Below are 23,109 nucleotides of genomic sequence, written 5' to 3'. Positions count from 1 at the left end.
TTTTTTTCAATATTGAAGGTATTATTTCCAGTATATGCAACTTTATGTCTTGTTTTTAAAAAAATGTTCACATATCATAAGCATGTTCCCATAAATGTTAGCAAAAACCCCTGGTAATCATTTTCAACAACTGCATTATATTTTATCCAATGAATACACCATGCTTTATTTAACCATTCCTCTAATGTGAGACAAATTTAAGTTGTTAATAACTTTTTACTCTCCTAAAAAATGCTATGATGATATCTGCCTGCAAATTATGGAGTAATTACAGAGTATTCTCCCCTCAGATAAATTCCTAAAAGGGAAATCACTGGAATAAAAAGTATAAAGCATATGGGCAATAATCCCAATTTAAACCATGGTATCTCTTTTGTCTACATGACTTTCTAAGCACATGCAGAAACTCTACATGTAGTGGAGCCCAGATTAGTCATATGGCCCCACTCCCTAGCAAGGCATCAATAGCCCTTCATTTCCATGGTATCCTAAGTGCATCACTGAAAGTGGAAGTAGGGTGAGATTTAACAGGTCATGTAGGCCATTTCCTATAAGCAGGATGTCCTAAAGAGCTTTCCAGATTGCACACTGGATTTGTTAAAAAGGGGAAGAGATTTATAGAGCCAAATAATTTATCATCATTGACAGTAATGTATTGTCAGAATAATGCCCTGTCAGATTTTGTGCTGACAAAGATTTATGAATCTATCAACTGGTAAATTTTTCCCTCCTTGCTAGTGAGCATGATCTAGAACATTAGTTTCTCTTCAGCTTTCTTTAGCTTTAGCCTAGTGATCTTTCATTTGACAAGTATCCACAAATTATACTTATTCCTGGCTAGAAAGGGCTCCCAGGAGCCTTGGTGTGTGGGGCATATTTTGGGATCTAAATAGGAAACTAGGTCTAGAATTTGTAATTTCCCCAGTCCTCCATAGGATAACAAGACAGAAAAGTCAGTTACCATTACTAACTTATCCAAAGGGAATGCTTTAAAAAATAGTAAAGGAAATTTCTGCCTATCAAGAGCCATAAAAATGCAAAAACCACTACAATTCCTCATGTGACTTAAGGAACTCCTTTGACTCTGTGGCTTTTACCTCTCTATCAGATTCTTAATGTCTTTACCTTTCAAATAATATTTGGTTGATTAAAAACTGCCTGAGGTGAACATTTTTAGGTATGGAGTTAAAATTATTTCTGAAGCAACATTTTCAAAATTTAAAAATTGCTCTGGCCAGACAGTGAAAATAGAAGAATGTGAAGTGTGAAGAGTGGCCATTGAGATGTGCTCTTAGGTACCCAAAATTGAAACATTTCAATCCTTTCTCTAACTTTTCTGATCACTATGCCTATTAAAGGTAGCAGCTATAGCCCTGGGACATATTTGAACTAAGTAACCGTGATTACCAAATGCTGCAACTTCAATAATATTTAACAGAGAGATGCTTATTGATATGTCATGGCCAGACACAATTTGGTTTCAAGGTTCACTGATTAATATTTTTGAAATTTCGTGCCTGCCATAGTTTGGATATGGTTTATTTGTCTCCACCAAAATGCATGTTGAAATCTGATTCCCAATGTGGCATTTTTAGGAGGTGGGGCCTAGTAGGAGGTGTTTGGGTCATAGGGGTGAAACTTTCATTAATGGTTTGTGCCATTCTTGCATTAGTGGGTTCTCTTCTGAGAACTTAGTTTCCAAGACAGTGGGCTGTTAGAAAGTGAGGATCTTCCTCCTGTTTGGTCCTCCCTCTTGCCTGTGTCTGTTCTCCTTTGATCTTCTCTGCCATGTTATGATGCAGCACAGAAGCCTTTGTCAGAAGCAAGGACCTTGACCTTGAACCTCCCAGGCTGCGGAACAGTAAGCTAAGTAAACCTCCTTTCTTTATAAGTTACCAGCCTCACATACTCTGTTATAGCAACACAAAATGGACAAAGACAATGCCCCAATACAATGAACTTCAGAAGCTGGAAAATGAAAAAGCTCAAGCAAACATGTCAATATATTAGGTGCCATAGAGGATGCCAATGAAGGCTTTTCTGGTTGTTTTTAAATTGTCTAAAACAGAAATGGCATAAGAGTTACACTGGGGGAAATTTCCCATATAAAATCCACCATTTTATGGTAGCCCTAAATACTTACCCTTTCCTGGGACATTTGATAGCGGAGGTGAAGGGCTGTGGGGTCCCAATCCACAGCAATATAGGCATTTCCAATGAAAGCTCTGTCTTCCCCACAATCAATTTTACACCCTCTGCAAAATCTAAAAAGGGGGGAAAGATCCACAGAGGAAGAAATAATTATGAAGGAATTTAAGTTTTCTTAATAAAAAATATTCTCCCTTCCTACTTTTCTGCTTTCCTCTTGGGCCTCACAGTTTGTCATGGGCTTCTAACTTCAGACTCTGATAAATGTAGGGATACTTATTAATAATTGTTACCATTTCAGGGAATCATGCTTTTCACTTTTCAAGTCTTTATTTTTACAAAGTACTTGATAACCATCTGTTAATCACAGGAAGATGTGAACTTTATGGCAAATAAATGACATGGGAATTGGCTGTTTGAGATACTACAGCACTCAAGAAATTCCAAATTCAGTTATTTAATGCTCTGAGGTAGGACAATTTATCTGGTATAACACCTAGCTCCTTGTTTGTAAAATGGCAGATTAAATAAATGCATATAAAAGTTTACAGAGGCTGGGCATGGTCGTTCATTCCTGTAATCCCAGCACTTTGGGAGGCCGAGGTGGGTGGATCACCTGAGGTCAGGAGTTCGAGACCAGTCTGACCAACATGGTGAAACTCTGTCTCTACTAAAACTACAAAAATTAGCCAGGCACGGTGGTGGGCACCTATAATCCCAGCTACTTGGGAGGCTGAGGCAGGAGAATTGCTTGAACCTGGCAGGTGGAGGTTACAGTGAGCCAAGGTCATACCACTGCACTCCAGCCTGGGCGACAGAGTGAGACTATGTTTCAAAAAAAAAAAAAAGTTTATAGAGTTGCAGCGGTAGGGTGGGAGATGGGGTAGGGGAGGAGGATATAATAAAGTCATGGTTCCAATGCCTACTTTATTAATATTATTATTATTTTTCTTGAGATGGGGCCTCGCTCTGTCACGTGGGCTGGAGTGCAGTGGCACGATCTGGGCTCACTGCCAGCTCCACCTCCCGGGTTCAAGCAATTCTCCAGCCTCAGCCTTCCAAGTAGCTGGGACTACAGGTGCCCGCCACCATGCCTGGCTAATTTTTTGTATTTTTAGTAGAGACGGGGTTTCAACGTGTTAGCCAGGATGGTCTCGATCTCCTGACCTTGTGATCTGCCCACCTCTGCCTCCCAAAGTGCTGGGATTACATGTGTGAGCCACCACGCCCGACCAATGCCTACTTTAGACTCAGTTTGCTAAGTCTATTGCAGTTCTCTAAGGGTGGACTTTAGTATCATTAGGCACTTTCCCTGCTGTAACAGCAATGACCAATCAATCTCTGTAACTCTTTAAAAACCAAGAACAGATTTCCAGCAAAGTCTAGTAAAGACTAAGGTCTACTGTGCTCAGAACTGGCAAACATTTATATTTAAGGAGAGGCTTGGCATGGTGGCTCACACCTATAATCTCAGCACTTTGGGAGGCTGAGGTGGGTGGATCACCTGAGGTCAGGAGCTCGAGACCAGTCTAACATGGTGAAACCCCATTTCTACTAAAAATGCAAAAATTAGCTGGGTACAGTGGTGTGCACCTGTAGTCCCAGCTACTCGGGAGGCTGACATAGGAGAATTGCTTGAACCTGGGAGGCAGAGGTTGCAGTGAGCCAAGATTGAGCCACTGCACCCCAGCCTGGGTGACAGAGTGAGACTCCATCTCAGAACAAAACAAAACAAAACAAAACAAAAAAGGAGAGGTGAAGTTATGGAGTAATAAATGTTTATCACAAGCTATGAATCTGGTATGGACTGTAGTTTATAAAACCAGCTAAGTCTCAAAAGCAAAACTTATCTATTGACCTCAAAAGGAAGTGAAAAACATTTTTTGAGGCAGAGTTTCACTCTTGTTGCCCAGGCTGGAGTGCAATGGCACAAGCTTGGCTCACTGCAACTTCTGCCTCATGGGTTCAAGTGATTCTCCTGCCTCAGTCTCCCAAGTAGCTGGGATTACAGGCACGCATCACCATGCCCCACTAATTTTTGTATTTTTAGTAGAGATGGGGTGTTACCAGGTTAGGCTGGTCTCAAACTCCTGATCTCAGGTGATCCACCCACCTCGGCTTCCCAAAGTGATGGGATTACAGGCGTGAGCCACCGTGCCCAGCCACAATTCTTAAGTTTCTCATTATTCACTATTTACTTCTCAAAATTGGAAATCTTAGGAAAACTGTATCATATCTAAAGCTGAAATTCTACTAATGTAATTCTTTTGCAGGTCACTTTACCTATACTGTGGGCACCAAGCACAGGAGTTCCCATCCTTCTGCACAACTCATAGAGTGAATGGATATTGATAGCCGATACTGTCATCATGGAAAGAGAAGAGAACAAAAAGAGTGTAAGAAGCATTTCTGGTTCGAGGTCCAACTCCTTTTCATTTTCTCCTGAAGTAATCCTAGGAAGGGGCATTTGTCACAGCAGTATGCTCATGTTGACAGCTCAACGTTACTTCCCCTAATCCATTAGCTGCAGCGCAGTACCAAATACACTCTGGCTTCCCATCCTCTATCTGGGCTTACAGAAGGGTAGACATACGACTGCCAGATGTCTCTAAGGGAGCCATGTGGCCCATGAAAATTTTACAAGATAAGCTAATCATGAAATCAAATACCAATTATCCTTCAGCCTTAATTCTATCAGAGGATTTAATTCACATTAAACTAAAATAATTAGATCTTTCCATGACTAGAACACTGACACATTGCAGAAAGCTGTATATTTAGAAGTCTTCTTGAATCAGAATCACTGATGTGGTACATGCTAAGTACTGCCTTAACTACTCAGAGTTATAAGCTACATACCATTTTTGGGGTAACTTCTTTTTTTTTTAGTATACTTTATGTTTTAGGGTACATGTGCACAATGTGCAGGTTAGTTACATATGTATACATGTGCCATGTTGGTCTGCTGCACCCATCTCACACCAGTTAGAATGGCGATCATTAAAAAGTCAGGAAACAACAGGTGCTGGAGAGGATGTGGAGAAATATGAACACTTTTACACTGTTGGTGGAACTGTAAACTAGTTCAACCATTGTGGAAGTCAGTGTGATGATTCCTCAGGGATCTAGAACTAGAAATACCATTTGACCCAGCAATCCCGTTACTGGGTATATACCCAAAGGATTATAAATCATGCTGCTATAAAGACACATGCACACGTATGTTTATCGCGGCACTATTCACAATAGCAAAGACTTGGAACCAAGCCAAAAGTCCAACAACGATAGACTGGATTGAGAAAATGTGGCACATATACACCACGGAGTAACTTCTTTTAACTGCCAATGATTATGTCAAGATGGCCCTGTGAATTTTCCAACTTTTAAAACAATTTACTCATCCTTACCCTAACAAGGAGCAGTGCAACAATTTATACATATTATTGAAACATAAGCTGTACACCTTAGATGCATATAAAATTCCTACTTGTCAATTATAGTTCAATAAAGCTGGGGGTGGGAGAGAAGGAAGCAATGCAAGGAATATAACATAAGAGTGGCATACTTTACAGCTCATCTGGCAACTGATAGGGGTTATTACATGGGCTATTAAAGGTAATGAAACCATGATAAAGAGTCACTGTAAGGGCAAAAGTGAGAATCACATCTGGCATAGGAGTTCCCATCTTTCTGCATAACTCATCCAGTGAATGATCACTGATAGACTGTACTGTCTAGTACCATGTCCAACTCAGGCCAGCATTAAATGAGGAATCAAAAGAAAGATAATGGGATAAAACAACCAAGTAGCACTCTCACAGAAAGCTGTGCAGCACTTCTCTTCTGAAAATTTCTTTTACCTTTTTGCTCTAACTGAATGAAGCCTGGCTTTCTTGAGAATCCTGCTCCCCCTGCAGACTTTTTCCATTTTACTTTTTGAGACGGGGTATCACTCTTGTTGCCCAGGCTGGAGTACAATGGCATGATTATGGCTCACAGCAGCCTGCACCTTTCTGGGCTCAGGTGATCCTCCCACATCAGCCTCCCAAGTAGCTAGGATTACAGGCATGCACCACCATACCTGGCTAATGTTTACATTTTTTGTAAAGATGGCATTTTGCCATGTTGTCCAGCCTGGACTTGAACTCCTGGGCTCAAGTGATCTTCCTGCCTCAGCCTCCTAAAGTGCTGGGATTACAGGCTTGAGTCACCACACCCTACCCTCTGCACCTTTTTTTCTAATACATTCCAGAACCTGGAGGTAAAATAGATCTCTTCCTTATTCCTATGCCACTTGTACATGATCTCTTCTTCTTTCCTTTTCTAAAACATTCCAGCTTTTTTGTAGCATGTGCTACTGAATTATGCCACTGGCTATTCCTCCTTGGAAGGTACATATCTTCTTTACTCCCTAAAGATTGTAGCACCCAGTTCACTGTGTTTTTTCTCCACCACTTCTCCTGTTATTATTCTTGGTGACATCAACATCAATGCAATTAATACAACAGTAACTTGGTCTTCTCTCTTCAACAATAACTTCCCCCACCCCATATGTAAACCCTCTCCAAATGTCATATTCTAGACCTTGTGAATACAAACTTTTCTGCCTCCAAAATCTCAATTCCCAGTATCCTACTTTGCAACCACAACCTCCTATCTTTTTAGGTTACTTACTTATTCAAACATCCCTATTCTAATGATTCTTTCACCCAAAAGAAACCTCCAATCGCTGCCCTGAAATCCTCACTTGCCTCTTTACCCACTGTCCCTGAAAATAATCACTCTTCTACATAGACCCTTAATTCCAGGATTTTGTCCATTTCATCTAAAATTTCCAATTTATTGACATAAACATTCAAGAAGTCGAGAACTATACAATGAACACCCCATGTATTCATTACCCAACTCTAAAAATCATCAACTCCAGGCCACTCTTATTTCATCCACAACTTTACCAAGTACCACTAGAATCAGGTGAGAGCTACCATGCCTGGCTATCTTTTTTAATGTCCAAAGGACCATTCTCTCTTTAACCCACTCCAATCTCTACTCCTTTAACTATACTAAAATAGCTTTCACAAAGATCACCAAAGACCATGTTATCAAATCCAGTGGGCAATTCCCAGTCCTCTGCAGCATTTGAAACAACCATCACTCCTTTCTTGAAATACTTTCTTCACTTAACTCCTGGTTTTCGTCTTACATTACGGGCTGCTCCTTCTCAATGTCTCTCCCTCCCCCTCTCTCTCTATCTCTCTCTCTCTCGAGACAGCGTCTTGCTGTGTCACCCAGGCTGGAGTACAGTGGTGTGATCTCAGCTGACTGCAACTTCCACCTCCAGGGTTCAAGCGATTCTCGTGCCTCAGCCACCCAAGTAGCTGGGATTACAGGCATGTACCACCATGCCTGGCTAATTTTTTGCATTTTTAGTAGAGACGGGGTTTTGCCATGTTGGGCAGGTTGGTCTTGAACTCCTGGCCTCAACTGATCCTCCCACCTCGGCCTCCCAAAGTGCTGGGATTACAGGCATGAGCCACTGCACCCAGCCTCGATCTCTTTTGATGCTTTTTTTTCCCTTTTCAATCTCTAAATGTCAGAATGCATATGAACTCAGTTCAGAGTTCATGTATAGATCATGGGAATCTTCTCTATTTAAATCTCACTCTCGAAATGTCAATCATCTGGTCTCAGGGCTTTAAATACCACCTATTTGTTGATGACATTTATATTTATATCTCCAGCAGAGGACATTCAAGTGAATATCCCCCTTGAATATACAATAGACTTCTTGAATTTAACTTCATTCCTGTCTTTTCTTGCCAAAATCTGCTACTTCCCCAGTTTTCCTTTTTCCATTAAATGGTACCACCATTCACAAACAATTGTTCAGGGTAAAAAGGCAGCCTGGGCCGGGTGCAGTGGCTCAGGCCTGTAATCCCACCACTTTGGGAGGCTGAGGTGGGATCATGAGGTCAGGAGATTGAAACCATCCTGGACAACATGGTGAAACCCTGTCACTACTAAAAATACAAAAATTAGCCAAGTGTGGTGGCGTGCACCTGTACTCCCAGCTACTCGGGAGGCTGAGGCAGAAGAATTGCTTGAACCTGGAAGGTAGAGGTGCAGTGAGCCGAGATCATGCCACTGCACTCCAGCCTGGTGACAGGGCAAGATTCCATTCCCCACCCCCCCACAAAAAAAGAAGTCAGCCTGGATTCCTCTTTCCCTATACTCCACATCCAATTCATTAGCAAGTCCTGGGAAAAGCCCTCATCTAGAAGCTCTTTCATTCAATTACTTGACTTCAAATTTAATCTTGTCCAACTTTCATCTTTACTAAACACAACATTCATTAACTAAACTGCTTATCTATTATTTGCAGTTTTCCTTTAGGATTTATTTAAATCTTAAAATAAATATTCTAAATAATTATTTATTTAAATAACTTATTTTGGCCGGGCGCGATGGCTCATTCCTGTAATCCCAGCACTTTGGGAGGCTGAGGTGGGCAGATCACTGGAGGTCAGGAGTTTGAGACCAGCCTGGCCAACCTGGTGAAACCCTGCCTGTACTAAAAATACAAAAACTAGGCAGGCATGGTGGTGGGCACCTGTAATCTCGTGACTCGGGAGGCTGAGGCAGGAGAATCACTTGAACCCGGGAGGTGGAGGTTGCATTGAGCCAAGATCATGCCACTGCACTCCAGCCTGGGTGACAGAATGAGACTCCGTCTCAAAAAAATACAAAATAAAAATAAATAAATAACTTATTTAAATAAAGATTTATTTAAATCCTTAAATTTAAATCTGCCCAGGTGTGGTGGCTCACACCTATAATACCAGTACTTTGGGAGGCTGAGGTAGGTGGATCACTTGAGGCCAGGAGTTTGAGATCAGCCTGGCCAACATGGTGAAACCCTGCCTCTACTAAAAATACAAAAATTAGCTGGGTGTGGTTGGAAGCATCTGTAATTCCAGCTACTCAGGTGTCTGAGGCATAAGAATCACTTGGACCTGGAGGCAGAGTTTGCAGTGAGCCAAAATCACACCACTGCATTCCAGCCTGGGTGACAAATTAAGAATCTGTCTCAAAAAAAAAAAAAAAAGATGTATTTATCCTAAGCCCTACCCTAATCATCAAAAGACCCCATATCATAACAAATAAGTAAATAACTTTTTTTAGTTACCATAAAATAGAACTCTCATTTGTACCATGATGGCAAGAAAATGATCTACAGGCTGGGTGCGGTGGCTCACGCCTGTAATCCCAGCACTTTGGGAGGCTGAGGCAGGTGGATCACCTGAGGTTTGGAATTTGAGACCAGCCTGACCAACATGGAGAAACCCCATCTCTACAAAAAAAAACAAAATTAGCCAGGCATGGTGGCGCATGCCTGTAATCCCAGCTACTCAGGAGGCTGAGGCAGGAGAATCATTTGAACCTGGGAGGTGGAAGTTGCAGTGAGCCAGGATCGTGCCATTGCACTCCAACCTGGGCAACAAGAGGAAAACTCTGTCGTAAAGAAAAGAAAAGAAAAGAAAAGAAAAGAAAATGATCTACAATTTGATTGAGATAAAAATAAGACATCATCACAATCCCAAAAATTATTCAGAGTAAATGCATTTACTAATCAAATAGAACAGTGGTAGAAAAAAGGGAAATAAAACAGAAAATGTTAATTATTTTTATCTAGATTTATGAAATTACTTCACGTTAAAATGACATGGTAAGGGAAAAAGAAAAAAGAATGACGTGGTATGGAAATAATCCAACAGAATTATTTTTTGTATCATGAGACTTTTTCAGAGTTCATTTATGCAGTTACTCTCATCCTGAATTTCAGAGGACTGAGATTATACAAATTTCCTGGTGAATTCATACTCTCTACTTTTGCAACACAGAAGACAAGGATATTATTTGAAGCATTAGCAGGACGAATCCAGGCAAAAGATTAGAGAATGGAAGGATTATTAGACGCTACAATGTTTGGCAAAAGGAAGCTGTATCATCTCTCCTACTCAAAATATCAAACCAAATGGTTGAATTGTATGCTGTCTGAGTGGTTCTTCCAAGAGTGATTAACTTGACATAGGCTGGGTCCTATCAGTCATGTAGAATTCATATAAATTATTTTTCTAGAGTTTGGAAACCACAGGTTAAGATGGATCCCCTGAACTCACTGATCCTGGGCAAGATTACTAGCTTCCTGAGGTGGGAGTGACCTCGCTAACCAGGATACTTGCAACCAAACCGCATCATATAGGTCTTTCTTCCGGGTATGTACAGTACATGGAACAACCAATGGCATTCCAAAGAGGCTGGGGCTATTCTCCTGAGGTGACAGGAAATACAGTTCTGTCCTCATCTGTATGTATAAACGAGAATAGAGAGTTGAGAAGACAGGCCTGTGATTCCTCCCTTTAGTTCTTCTAACCCTGCCAATGACAGGCATTATCACCGTTTCAGATTAGTCACTATCACATTCTTCTCTATGTTTATAAAACCATCTTTATTGACACAAAGACAATGGTTACGGTGGAGTCATTAAAAGCACTGAGGTATTGCCAGTTTTAGAATTGTTGTCTATTCTAACAAACTTGGGTTTCAGCAATTAATATATTCAAACCACAGTTTTCTCTGATAAACATTTCTCACATACACTGAATCACATGTAAAAACTAGTAATAGCTTCATAGCTAAAGGCTTTTAAACAATTAAGACTCTTTCTTTCTCCAGAAAATATGCCAGTAAACTGGGTGTGGTGGCTCATGCCTGTAATCCCAGCACTTTGGGAGGCTGAGGCAAGAGGATCCCTTGAGCCCAGGAGTTTGAGATCAGAATGGGCAATGTAGGGAGACCCCATCTCTATAAAGAAATAAATACAATTAGCTGGGCATGGTGGCATGTGTCTGTAGTCTCAGCTATACAGGAGGCTGAGGTGGGAAGATTGCTTGAGTCTGGCAAGTTGAGGGTACAGTGAGCTGTGATCATGCCACTACACTCCAGCCTGGAAGGTAGAGTGAGACCTGTCTCAAAAAAGAAAAAGAAATGAAAAGATGCCAGTGGAAAAAAAAAAAAAAGACTCCCTCAACTATAGTTTTCTAGGGATAAGCTGTTGATAGTGGTTGTTGGAGTGGCAATTCCCAAAGTTTTGGAGATTTGTGAAACCTAGTAATTCTATTTTGTAACAAGCTTATCCACCTTCCTAAAAGTAGTTAAGTGATTTTAATCTTTATTTGTTTTTGTTTTTTAAATACAGGATAGGATAAAAGTAAGGTAAAGTTTTTAAAAATTTGCTTTGAGTATATTAAAGAGATATTTATGATATTCCTTAATATAGAGATACTGCACAGAATTATGCTGGAAATGGTTGTTTAATAAACATTTAGTATAATGGAATGGTTGGTGGGAGTTGCAGGTTATCCAAAGCTGCTGAATCTTTGAAGATTTAATTCCCTAAGAAGTTTGGTATTTATTGAGTAGTTAGAAAAGCTAAATCAACAACTTGTCAACTCACTAGGGGTTAAGTTAGCTAGTTTCTAAGTAAAAAGACCCTTCTTTATTCAGATTATTAAGCATTTTATTTTGTCATTTTCATTTAAGCTTAAATACATAATTTTAAGACCATATTTCATATGTTACTATTATTATAAGACCCAGAGAAATCCAGAAAGAGTTCAGTACAAATATTTTATAAAATTTTAAAACATAGCTAAACCCACACAATTTTCATCCTCTCATTAAGGAACTTCTCCTAGTGCCCTAGGGCCCATAGTTTCTCAGTTACTACTGAGATAAATTCTACTCCCAGTTATTAACATGGTTAGAAAATTCCAGCCAGGGCAAGGTGCAGTGGCTCACGTCTGTAATTCCAGCAATTCGGGAGGCCGAGGCAGGCAGATCATGAGGTCAGGAGTTCGAGACCAGCCTGGTCAATATGGTGAAACCCTGTCTCTACTAAAAATACAAAAATTATCTGGGCATGGTGGCAGGTGCCTGTAGTCCCAGCTACTTGGGAGGCTGAGGCAGGAGAATCACTTGAACCCAGGAGGCAGAGAGTACAGTGAGCCGAAATCATGACATTGCACTCCAGCCTGGGCTGGGCGACAATAGCAAGACTCTCCCCCCCACCAAAAAAAAAAAGAAAAGAAAAAAAGAAACCTTAAACCAAGGGCTACTAATTCAGAGAAAAATAAAAATCAGAGGTAAAAGCGTACATTTCTGGCTGGACGTGGTGGCTCATGCCTGTAATTTCAGCACTTTGGGAGGCCAAGGTGGGTGGATCACCTGAGGTTGGGAGTTTGAGACCAGCCTAACCAACATAGAGAGACCCTGACTCTACTGAAACAAAATTAGCCAGGTGTGGTGGTGCATGCCTCTAATCCCAGCTACTCAGGAGGCTGAGGCAGGAGAATCACTTGAACACAGGAGGCAGAGGTTGCGGTGAGTTGAGATTGTGTCACTGCACTCCAGCCTGGGCAACAAGAGTGAAACTCCATTGCAAAAAAAAAAAAAAAAAAAAAGTAAATTTCAAATAATTACCACAAAGCAACTAGCTTTCCATTATCACTGAGTTTAAGAAACAGAATATAGTGAGCACTCAAAAGCCTCCCATTTGCTTCCTCCAAATCACAAATTCTCCCTTCCTAACCAAGATAACTATTATTCTAAATGTTATAGTAATCACTTTCTTGCTTTTCTTTACAGTTTTATATCCTTTGCAGAAGTCAATAAACACTAGATTTCATTTTCCCTGTTTTAAAAGTTTTTATATTTATAAATAGAATTACTTAATTCGTGTTTTTTGTTTGTTTGTTTTTTGAAACAGGGTCTAGCTCTGCCATCCAGGCTGGAGCACAGTGGTGTGATCTCAGCTTGCTGCAATCTCCACTTTCTGGGCTTGAGAGATTCTCTTGCCTCAGCCTCCCAAGTAGCTGGGGCTACAGGTGTGTGGCACCACGCTGGCTAATTTCTGTATTTTCTGTAGAGATGGGGTTTCACCATGTTGCCCAAGGCTGGTCTTAAACTCCTGGGCTCAAGCAATCGGCCCACCTCAGCCTCCCAAAATGCTGAGATTACAGGTGTGAGCCACTGTGCCTAGCCTAATTCTTTTTTGTCTGGCTTCTTTCCATCAACATTAGGTTTATGAGATTCGTTTATACTGGATATAACTACAAGTCCATTCATTTTCATTCCTGCATAATGTTCTATTATCTTAATATATCTCAACTTCCCAATCCCTTCTACAACTAATGGACATGTAATGTGTTCATTTTGGGGCTACTATAGATAACGCTGCTATGAATATTCTTGTACATAACTCCTGGTACATATATCTTTTGGATGGATACCTACAGGTAGAACTGCTTATCTTTAACTAGAAAATTGTATTGCAAAATAGTTGTATTAATTTATATTCTCATCAGCATGGTATGAGAGTTCCTGTTGCTCTACTTAGCAACTCTGCCAGTCTGTTTAATTTTACCTGTTCAGGTGAGTGCACTGATATAATAATATTGTTTTAATTTATATTACACTGATTACTAGTGTCGTTGATCACTTTTTTTTTTTTTTGAGACAGAGTCTCACTCTGTGGCCCAGCCTGGAATGCAATGGCATAATCTCGGCCCACTGCAACCTCTACCTCTGGGGTTCAAGCGATTCTCCTGCCTCAGCCTAGCGAGTAGCTGGGACTATATTCGCCCACCACCACACCCAGTTAATTTTTGTATTTTTAGTAGAGATGGAGTTTCACCATATTGGCCAGGCTGGTCTTGAACTCTTGACCTTGTGACCCATCCATCTCGGCCTCTCAAAGTGCTGGGATTATAGGCCTGAGCCACCGCACCCGGCCAGGTTATCAATTTTAAAGAAGTCCAATTTAATCTTTTCTTTTATTCGAGTAGTGTCAGGAATGTATTCACCATTATTATCTTCCAAGGGCTGTTTCATTGTTTTGCTTTCAAATTTAGCTCTATAGACCACCTGGAATTGTGGTGAAAGGTAGGTGCCAAGTTTCATATGGATATCTAATTGTCCCAGCACCACCTGCTGAGAAAACTGTCTTTCTCTCACCACCCTGCAATGTTATCTTTGTTATAAATCAGGTGTTCATACATTTGTGAACTGGTTTCTGGGCTCTCTATTCTATCCCAATGGTCTATTTGTCTTTTCTTGTACCAATATGACATTATTTTAAGTATCATATCTTTGTGAAATAAATCTTGATATCTGGATGATATCCAATCTTGATGATATCCTCATACCTTATTCTTTTTCAAGAGTATCTTGGTTATTCCTGATGCTTTGTATTTCCACGTGTGAGAATCAGCTTATAAACTCACACACCACACACACACACACACACACACGAACACATGCAGACTTTGCATTTTTATTGGGATTGTGCAATATGTCATCTGTAGATTAGTTTGTAGAGAACTGATATCTTAAAATATCGAGTCTTCTAATCCATGAACATGGTTTACTCCTTCCAATATTTAAGTCTTCTTTAACTCCTATCAATATTTTATTTTCTATATAGATGTCTTATGTGTCATTTTTAAAGTTTATTCCTAGGTACTTAATTTTTCTCAGCATTTAATTTTTTTGATACTAAGATAAATAATATCTGCAGTTGAGTTGAATGGTGGCCTCTAAAACAGTATATCCATGTTCTAACCCCTGGAATGAGTAAATGTGACCTAGTTTGGTAAAAGGATGTTTGTAGATATAATTAAGTTGAGGATGTCAAGATGAGATCATCCTGGATTATCTGGGTGGGCCCTAAATTCAATGATAAGTATCCTTATCAGAGAAAGACAGAGAGAAGGCCATATGAAGAGGCAGGGATTGCAGTTATGCAGTCACAAGCCAAAGAATGCCTGAAGCCACCAGAGGTTAGAAGAGACAAGAAAGCATTCTCTCCTAGAACATTTGGAGGAAGCCCCCACCCTACTGAAACCTTGGTTTCAGACTTCTGGCCTCCAGAAGGTGAAAGAATAAATTTCTGGGCCGGGTGCAGTGGCTCACACCTGTAAACCCAGCACTTTGGGAGGGCGAGGCAGGCAGATCACGAGGTCAGGTCAAGACCATCCTGGCCAAAATGGTGAAACCCCATCTCTACTAAAAATACAAAAATTAGCCAGGCATGGTAGCATGTGCCTGTAGTCCCAGCTACTCGGGAAGCTGAGGCAGGAGAATTGCTTGAACCCAGGAGACAGAGGCTACAGTGAGCCGAGATTGTGCCACTGCACTCCAGCCTGGGTGACACAGTGAGATTCCATCAAAAAAAAAGAAAAAGAATATATTTCTGTTGTTTAAAGCCACCAAATTTATGGTAATTTGCTATAACAGTCCTAAGAAACCAATACAGTACCTTTTTTACAATTTCATTTTCTCTTGTTGCTGCTATACAATCGATTTACTTGATCTAGAAACCCTGCTTTCCTTTACTTTATTTTATTTACTTATTTTATTTATTTATTTATTTTTTTTAGATGGAGTGTCGCTCTTATCACCCAGGCTGGAGTGCAATGGCATGATCTCGGCTCACAGCAACCTCCACCTCCCAGGTTCAAGCAATTCTCCTGCTTCAGCCTCCTGAGTAGCTGGGACTACAGGTGTGTGACACCATGCCTGGCTGATTGTTTTATGCCTGAGGTCTCAAACTCCTGACCTCATGATCCACCCACCTCGGCCTCCCAAAGTGCTGGGATTACAGGCATGAGCCACTGTGCCTGGCCTTTCCTTTCCTTTACAAAATTAGGACACTAAAGTCCAAAGAGCTCAATCAGCTATCTAGTGGCAGAATTAGAACTAAAACCTAGGTGGCTAAATTCCTAGTTCAGTGCTCTTTTTACTCTACCAAGTTGCCACTATACCCGAAGACTACCTCTTTAACAGTTATCCACTCACCACAGTTTTCAAACCTTCCTTTTTCTTTTTTACCAAAGAGTGAACCTTTAATGCAATAGTTATATATTAGACTATCAAGAGAGGAATTATGCACAACCTGATTTTGCCCAAGAACATTCTTGTGTCCTCTAAGAAAAAAAAAAAAACCCAAAACAAAAAACTTTTCCAAACCATCCACATTTATGTGGCAGTGAAGATGTACATACCTACATAAACACACAGGAAACATAAATTTTGTGTGTGTTGGTTTTTGTTTTTTTCTAATTTTTTAGAGACAAGGTCTCACTTATTGCCCAAGTTGGAGTGGAGTAGTTATTTACAGGTGTGAGCATTGTAGCATATTATAGCTTCAAAATCCTGTCCTCAAGGGTTCCTCCTAAACATGTCTGGCTTAGGAGATACTTTTTTTTTTTTTGAGACAAAGTCTCACTTTACCACCCAGGCTGGAGTGCTGTGGCATGATCTTCGCTCACTGCAACCTCCAACTCCTGGGTTCAAGCAATTCTCCTGCCTCAGCCTCTCGAGTAGCTGAAACTACAGGCACATGCCACCATGCCCGGCTAATTTTTGTATTTTTAGTAGAGATGGGGTTTCACCATGTTGGCCAGGCTGTTCTTGAAATCCTGACCTCAGGTGATCCACCTGCTTCAGCCTCCCAAAGTGCTGGGATTACAGGTATGAGCCACTGCACCCGGCCATTTTCTTTCTTTCTTTTCTTTTCTTTTTCTTTTTTTGAGACAGGGTCTTTCCCAGGCTGGAATGCAGTGGTACAAGCAAGCATGGCTCACTGCAGCTTTGCCCTCCTAGTCTCAAGTGATCCTCCTGCCTCAGCCTCCAGAGTAGTTGAGACTATAGGCCCACACCATCATGGCTGCTTAGTTTAAAAAATGGCACATATACACCATGGAATACTATGCAGCCATAAAAAATGATGAGTTCACATCCTTTGTAGGGACATGGATGAAACTGGAAATCATCATTCTCAGTAAACTATCACAAGAACAAAAAACCAAACACTGCATATTCTCACTCATAGGTGGGAATTGAACAATGAGAACACATGGACACAGGAAGGGGAACATCACACTTCGGGGACTGTTGTGGGGTGGGGGGAGGGGGGAGGGATAGCATTGGGAGATATACCTAATGCTAGATGACAAGTTGGTGGGTGCAGCGCACCAGTATGGCACATGTATACATATGTAACTTACATGCACATTGCGCACATGTACCATAAAACCTAAAGTATAATAATGATAATAATAATAATAATAATAAAAGAAAAAAAAATTTTTTTTTTTGGTAGAGACGAGGTCTCACTATGCTGCCCAGGCTAGCCTTGAACTCCTGAGCTAAGGTGATCCCCCTGCTTCAGCCTCCCAAAGTGTTGGGATTACAGGTGTGAGCCACTGCACCTGGCCAGGAGACACAAATTTTTCAAGAAAGTAGTACTCAGATGCACTGACTATCCTGTTGCCTCTTAATATACGGATGAGGAATGTCATTTCATACATTAGCCATCATGAGTAATACTAAATCCTGGCTCTGATCACTTATATTAGCATATATAATACATTGAAAATGCATTCATAACAACAGATTTTAAGGACAGGATAAAAAAGTAAAAAAATAAAATTTGTAAAAGTATTAAATTTTAAAAAATTAAAGAAAAAAAGAGAAGAAAATGCATTCAATGATGTTGCAAAGACAGAAAATGGCTATTTCACAAATGACACTAGCAAGACTGGCAGTGAGTTGCCTAACATTTAACTAACCATTTTATGGTGGACTGCAATGAGGTAATCTGTAAAGGGGCCATCAGGAAGAGATGGCATGTGACCATTAACCATTCCATTTGTGAAGTTCTTCTCAGTTCCACATGGCACAACAGCATTTGGTATTCAACTGGGGATGAATATTGGTTGGGGTAGGTCCCCATTGGTAGTTAGGGTGGACATTCCATTTGTAGATGGCGAAGAGAAGAAATCTACAAATTCAAAGATAAGTACAGCATCATAAGCTTGTGGTATTTTCATCTTTGCTCTTTTCTGAAGTATCCTGAGGACCAGAGACAGTGTAGTCTCTTAACACAGGGCAGGGAGAAATCATAGTATAAATAACTCTAGATTTATTGGAAGATTTTAATTTCCAGTTTTACTTCCTTAACTCACACTTTTGACCAAATGAAAAAGAAAGAGTAACTGCTGGAAACTCTTAAGCAGAATTTTTGCAGAAACCTGTATCAGCACCATGTTGTAGCACACAAACAGTTCTACCACTTGTTTTCTTTTCCTTCTCTTCACCTTTGAAGACACTGTCCAATACGGTAACCTCTACCCAGATGTTACATTTAAAATTTAAATTAGGCTGGATGAGGCAGCTCACATTTGTAATCCTAGCACTTTGGGAGGCTGAGGTAGCAGACCCCTTGAGCCCAGGAGCTAGTGACCAGCCTAGGCAACATGGTGAAAACCCATCTCTACAAAAGATACACCACAGCTGGGCATGGTGGTACACATTTGTAGTTCCAGCTTCTTGGGAGGCTGAGGTGGGAGGATTGCTTCAGCCCATAAGGCAGAGGCTGCAGTGAGCCAAGATGATGCCACTGCACTCCAGGCTGGGAGACAGTGAGACCCTTTCTCAAAATAAATAAATAAAATAAAATAAAAATTAAAAATGCATTATTCTCAGTCACACTAGCCACATCTCGAGTGCTTAACAGTCCATGTGACTGGTGGATACTGTATTGGATGGCAAAGATCACAGAAGTTTCCACCACTGCAGAATTCTATTGGACAGTGATGCTCTAAATTAAAACTAAAATTAGATCATCCACCAACTCACTGTCAGGACTATCTACCTACTGCACATCAATGAGGGGAGCCTCATAAAGCCCTATATAGTTGGGGAATTAGCCTAATTGACCTAACTGTAAGTAATATAAAGAATAGACAAAGCATACTAGTGGTTAAAAGGACTCAGTAAGTGACCACATTAAATTACATATAATATTGGATTTCTTTCTAGCTATATCTATTGTTTATATTTTCTGGTAGTATGTTCCTCTCATACTAGCTGTTGCCATGTTAGTATTAGATAAAAGTCCAAAGAGATCTGAATTCCAAGAGTATGTTAGCTAACAACTACCTATCTAACTGAAGTCACTTGGGTTCTCTAAATTTTAGGTTTCTCATCTAAAAAATATGGAATAATCAGTAAGGTTTCCCTTGGTTTCCAAAACTCTTCTGCTATAATATCCTCAGCATGAACAAATATAACAAAGATGACAACTCTTAGACAAATATCTAAAGGTGCAATCATGAGAAGGAGTTCTAGTTCTATCTTACCTGTCTGTGTTGGACTAGAAGCTGAAATTGGAGATGCAGGGACAGGAATTTCAAATGCACACAAAAATCCACTCACTGACAGTCCTACTTTTTGGTTGTCCTGAGGAAAGTTCTACAGAAACAGCAGCAAGATGAGAAGGGGGGGATGTTTCAGATAAAAAGGAAAAGTTCTCTCTCTAATGTGTTTCAAAAGAATGTCTTAGGTGCTTTCATCCGTAAAACCAATGAGATGATTGAATAATTTTTCAACTACATCAAGGATGAATGCTTGATAAAAATAACTGAAAACTAACCTCAATTGTTGAACTATTATCTCTTTTCACAGGAAGAAGTGTGTTGTATATGACTGACTTCTTCAGTTTTTTCCTTCATTTCAGGGATCTAAATTCCAACCCTCAGACACCCCATTTTTGCATTTCATATTAAGAAAATGTCAATGAGGTGAGAGTGTGTTCAGAAATCCCAAAGATAAATATAAATAATACCAGTTGCAGGAGCTTAATTTAGAGTAGGCAATATATTTATTAGATTATTTGTTTCCCCAGCTGATATGTAGAAAGACATGATTGGTGTCAATTTGTCTTTACTCTTAATTTCTTAGTGTGTTAAAAGACCAAGTATATATATTCATAAATACTAAAAACACACATTCATAAACACATAAAATACTTTAACCTAGGAAGAATTCTAGTAACAGTGGTAATATAGAAGAGCTGTGAAGTGTAATAGCAGCAGTTTTTGGAGGAAACCTATACTATAGTGACACAGCTAGAACACTCCATACAGGCAGCCTTACATATTTCCCTTCTTCAAAAATACCACCATGAGTATTATCCTTTTATTCTAGTAGAAAACTCTTTTAAGTTTCTGGGTTGGAAAACTTGGCATTTGTTGTTGTTGTTGTTGTTCAGTTTTCACTATGTTTTAGTATCTCTCTTGGTCACATAACCTAACAACTGATCATAATAATCGAGAAAAATGTCATCTTTGAAGGATAGAATCAAAAGTTTCTTAGAGTAGTTAACATTACCTTTATGTTGGAATCATGTACTTCTGCTAGAAGGATTTGTTCTGAATTAAGTGCACAGAGATCACTCAGCTGTTTTTTAAACCTGTGTACTTTTCATCCGTATTCAGTCTTAGTCCATACCGTACAGGGGTAGTACCATCTAACTTAATCACTAGTAAAGAGAAAAGATCTTTTATCAGTAAAATGCAGGTTTCATTGAAAGCCTTAAATGCTGTGTACAGATATATCTGACCTGTAAATATAATAGCAAATATTTTAGCCTAGAATTTTTATTTTATGTGTAAACACTAAAACAGATGGTACTTAGGGATAATATTAAGTGAAATCTGTATTTTTTTTTGGTGTTCATCTGACATAAAAGTATGAGTGGCTTTGTGGGGTTTTAAAGAGAGTTGCTGGCATATTTGAAACCAAAAGAAAAAATGCCCCAATCTACATCTTTCAAACCTCAAGTCATGCCTAAAATTAGGTTGCTCAGTTATAATATGCTGACTACCAGTCTTTATTTGTAAACAAATAACTATGCTTACAAATTCAGGCTATTTAAATAAAGTAAATTTAATGGAGTCAAGTAATTTTTCAGAACTTTATGACCTACCTGTTATTTCTAAGTGCATATCACTGTCCATTGGTAGTGGCAAAGATAAAAAATTGAAAGGGTCAAATCAGACACTTATATGCCCACATGTCTTGCATTTGACTTGAGATCTTAGCTGCCCATGGAACAAATCCACAACAATTGATCTATTTCTTCCTAGATGGTTGTCCCAGGCCTAGCAATAAAAAGGATGAGAATTTTCTCTCAAAATCCATAAGAGAGGCATTTCTATATAAATTCACAGAAACTGGTTAAATATATTGCATTTAAATGTAAAGAATATAATCCTTACTCTTCATTTAACATAAAATATTAAATTGAGATGGAAAATCCTGTTTTTCATTTGTTCTTATCAAGGTAACAATGGTAAATATTAAAGTTATTTGTCCATTAACAATTATAAAGCATGCCTATAGGTCACTGTATGCATTACTTTAACAATTATGGGGACTCTTTAAATTCCACTGGATAATTATTCCTACATCCAGTCCCATCAAGTTTACAATGTGAAATGGCAACAGTTTTCTATATTCATTAAAGGTATTTTTGTTTTGGCATTATTGCATAACAATTAACCATAGGAACAGAAATTCCTTCATTTTCACTGTAAAATTCTGATCTCAGAATAGTTTAGTTTGCATTTAAGTTGTGCTACATGTATTTGTGGCCAGAACATTTTGTCTATTGCTTACATTAGAAACTCAAAACTGACAAACCTCTGCAGCTACTTCCCAGTCTGGCTGGCTATCACTGTCCTTCAGTTCCACATATGGCTTTTCATGGACTCGGTTGAGATCTTCATGAAGACCATCCAAGAGAAAAGCCAGAAGTTCCTGGGAGTCTTGTTGCTGCAACCCATTAAACCTGGGAGCATATTTTGCTATGGTCCACTATAAATATAAGAGAAGTATCAGTCATTATTTCCTACCCATAAAATTTAGAATGAACATGTCCTATCATCCAATCAGAGCCATTGTAAGAAAATAAATAGTATAGTACTTAGTCTGCCTCCATTTCAACAAATGTATTTTGGATAATCATGAAACCTTTTGAATCTTAACGTCAAATGACCAAAAAAAAAAAAAGAGAGAACTATTTTGGCCAATACAGTGTCCTCAGTCAGTATCACGGAAGCAAACTGTTCTTCAGGCACATAGATGTTATTTAAGACAGAAATACTAAAACAGCATTTGCTCATGTTGAAAGACATCCTGTTCTATAATGTTTTACACATTTTTGTATGCATATAAAATATGTGTATTTTATAGGTACATAATATATACATAACATATGCATAAAATAATGTGTATATAATAATACATAGCATGTATAAAATAATATGTGTATATATTATTTTATATAATGTAATGTCTTCAACAATTACATTTTCTGGTCTTGTTGCATCCTAACTTTTATTAACTGCATTAGAATTATTTAGAAGGTATAAATTAATTAGAATAGTGCCTGGCAAGAGGTAAGTAGTCAAATGTGTAGCTGTTATAGTTAATAATTTGTAATAGAAAAAGCTTTTGCTTTGTATTTAAATAAAAATAATGAATAATCCTAACTTCACTAAAATCTACTACATCTGATATTAATATAAAACTTATATTCATTTGTTTCATTTATTCATTCTTCTACTTTTTTTTTTTCTTTTTGGAGACAGAGTCTTACTCTGTTGCCCAGGCTGGAGTGCAGTGGTGCGATCTTGGCTCATTGCAAACACCACCTCCTAGGTTCAAGCATTTCTCGTGCCTCAGCCCCCCAAGTAGCTGGGATTACAAGCATGCACCACTACACCTGGCTAATTTTTTTTAGTAGAGACAGGGTTTTGCCATGTTGCCCAGGCTTATCTTGAACTCCTGGCCTCAAGTGATCCACCCACCTCGGCCTCCCAAAGTGCTGAGATTACAAGCGTGAGCCCCTGCTCCCAGCCTACTTCTTTGTATTCTACTGATAGAACTATCTCAGTTATGTTGGAAATGGATTGGATTGGATGTAATTAATCCACCTTGCAGTTAGAACACTGCTAATAGTGAAGTATTACCAAAAAAGGTTTACTCTTCATA

The 23,109-nt window shown here is 39.3% G+C and overlaps 1 pseudogene; it reads right to left on the bottom strand.

Annotated features, from left to right (window-relative positions):
- LOC129051232 (ubiquitin carboxyl-terminal hydrolase 6-like) overlaps positions 1–23,109 on the bottom strand; it is a 47,154-nt pseudogene that overhangs the window by 4,277 nt on the left and 19,768 nt on the right.

The sequence above is a fragment of the Pongo abelii genome, chromosome 19 (genome assembly GCF_028885655.2).
Source record: "Pongo abelii isolate AG06213 chromosome 19, NHGRI_mPonAbe1-v2.0_pri, whole genome shotgun sequence".
In the NCBI taxonomy this organism is placed as follows: domain Eukaryota; kingdom Metazoa; phylum Chordata; class Mammalia; order Primates; family Hominidae; genus Pongo; species Pongo abelii.
The sequence above is the reverse complement of the archived record's forward strand: the minus strand, read 5'-3'. Positions and strand labels throughout refer to the sequence as shown.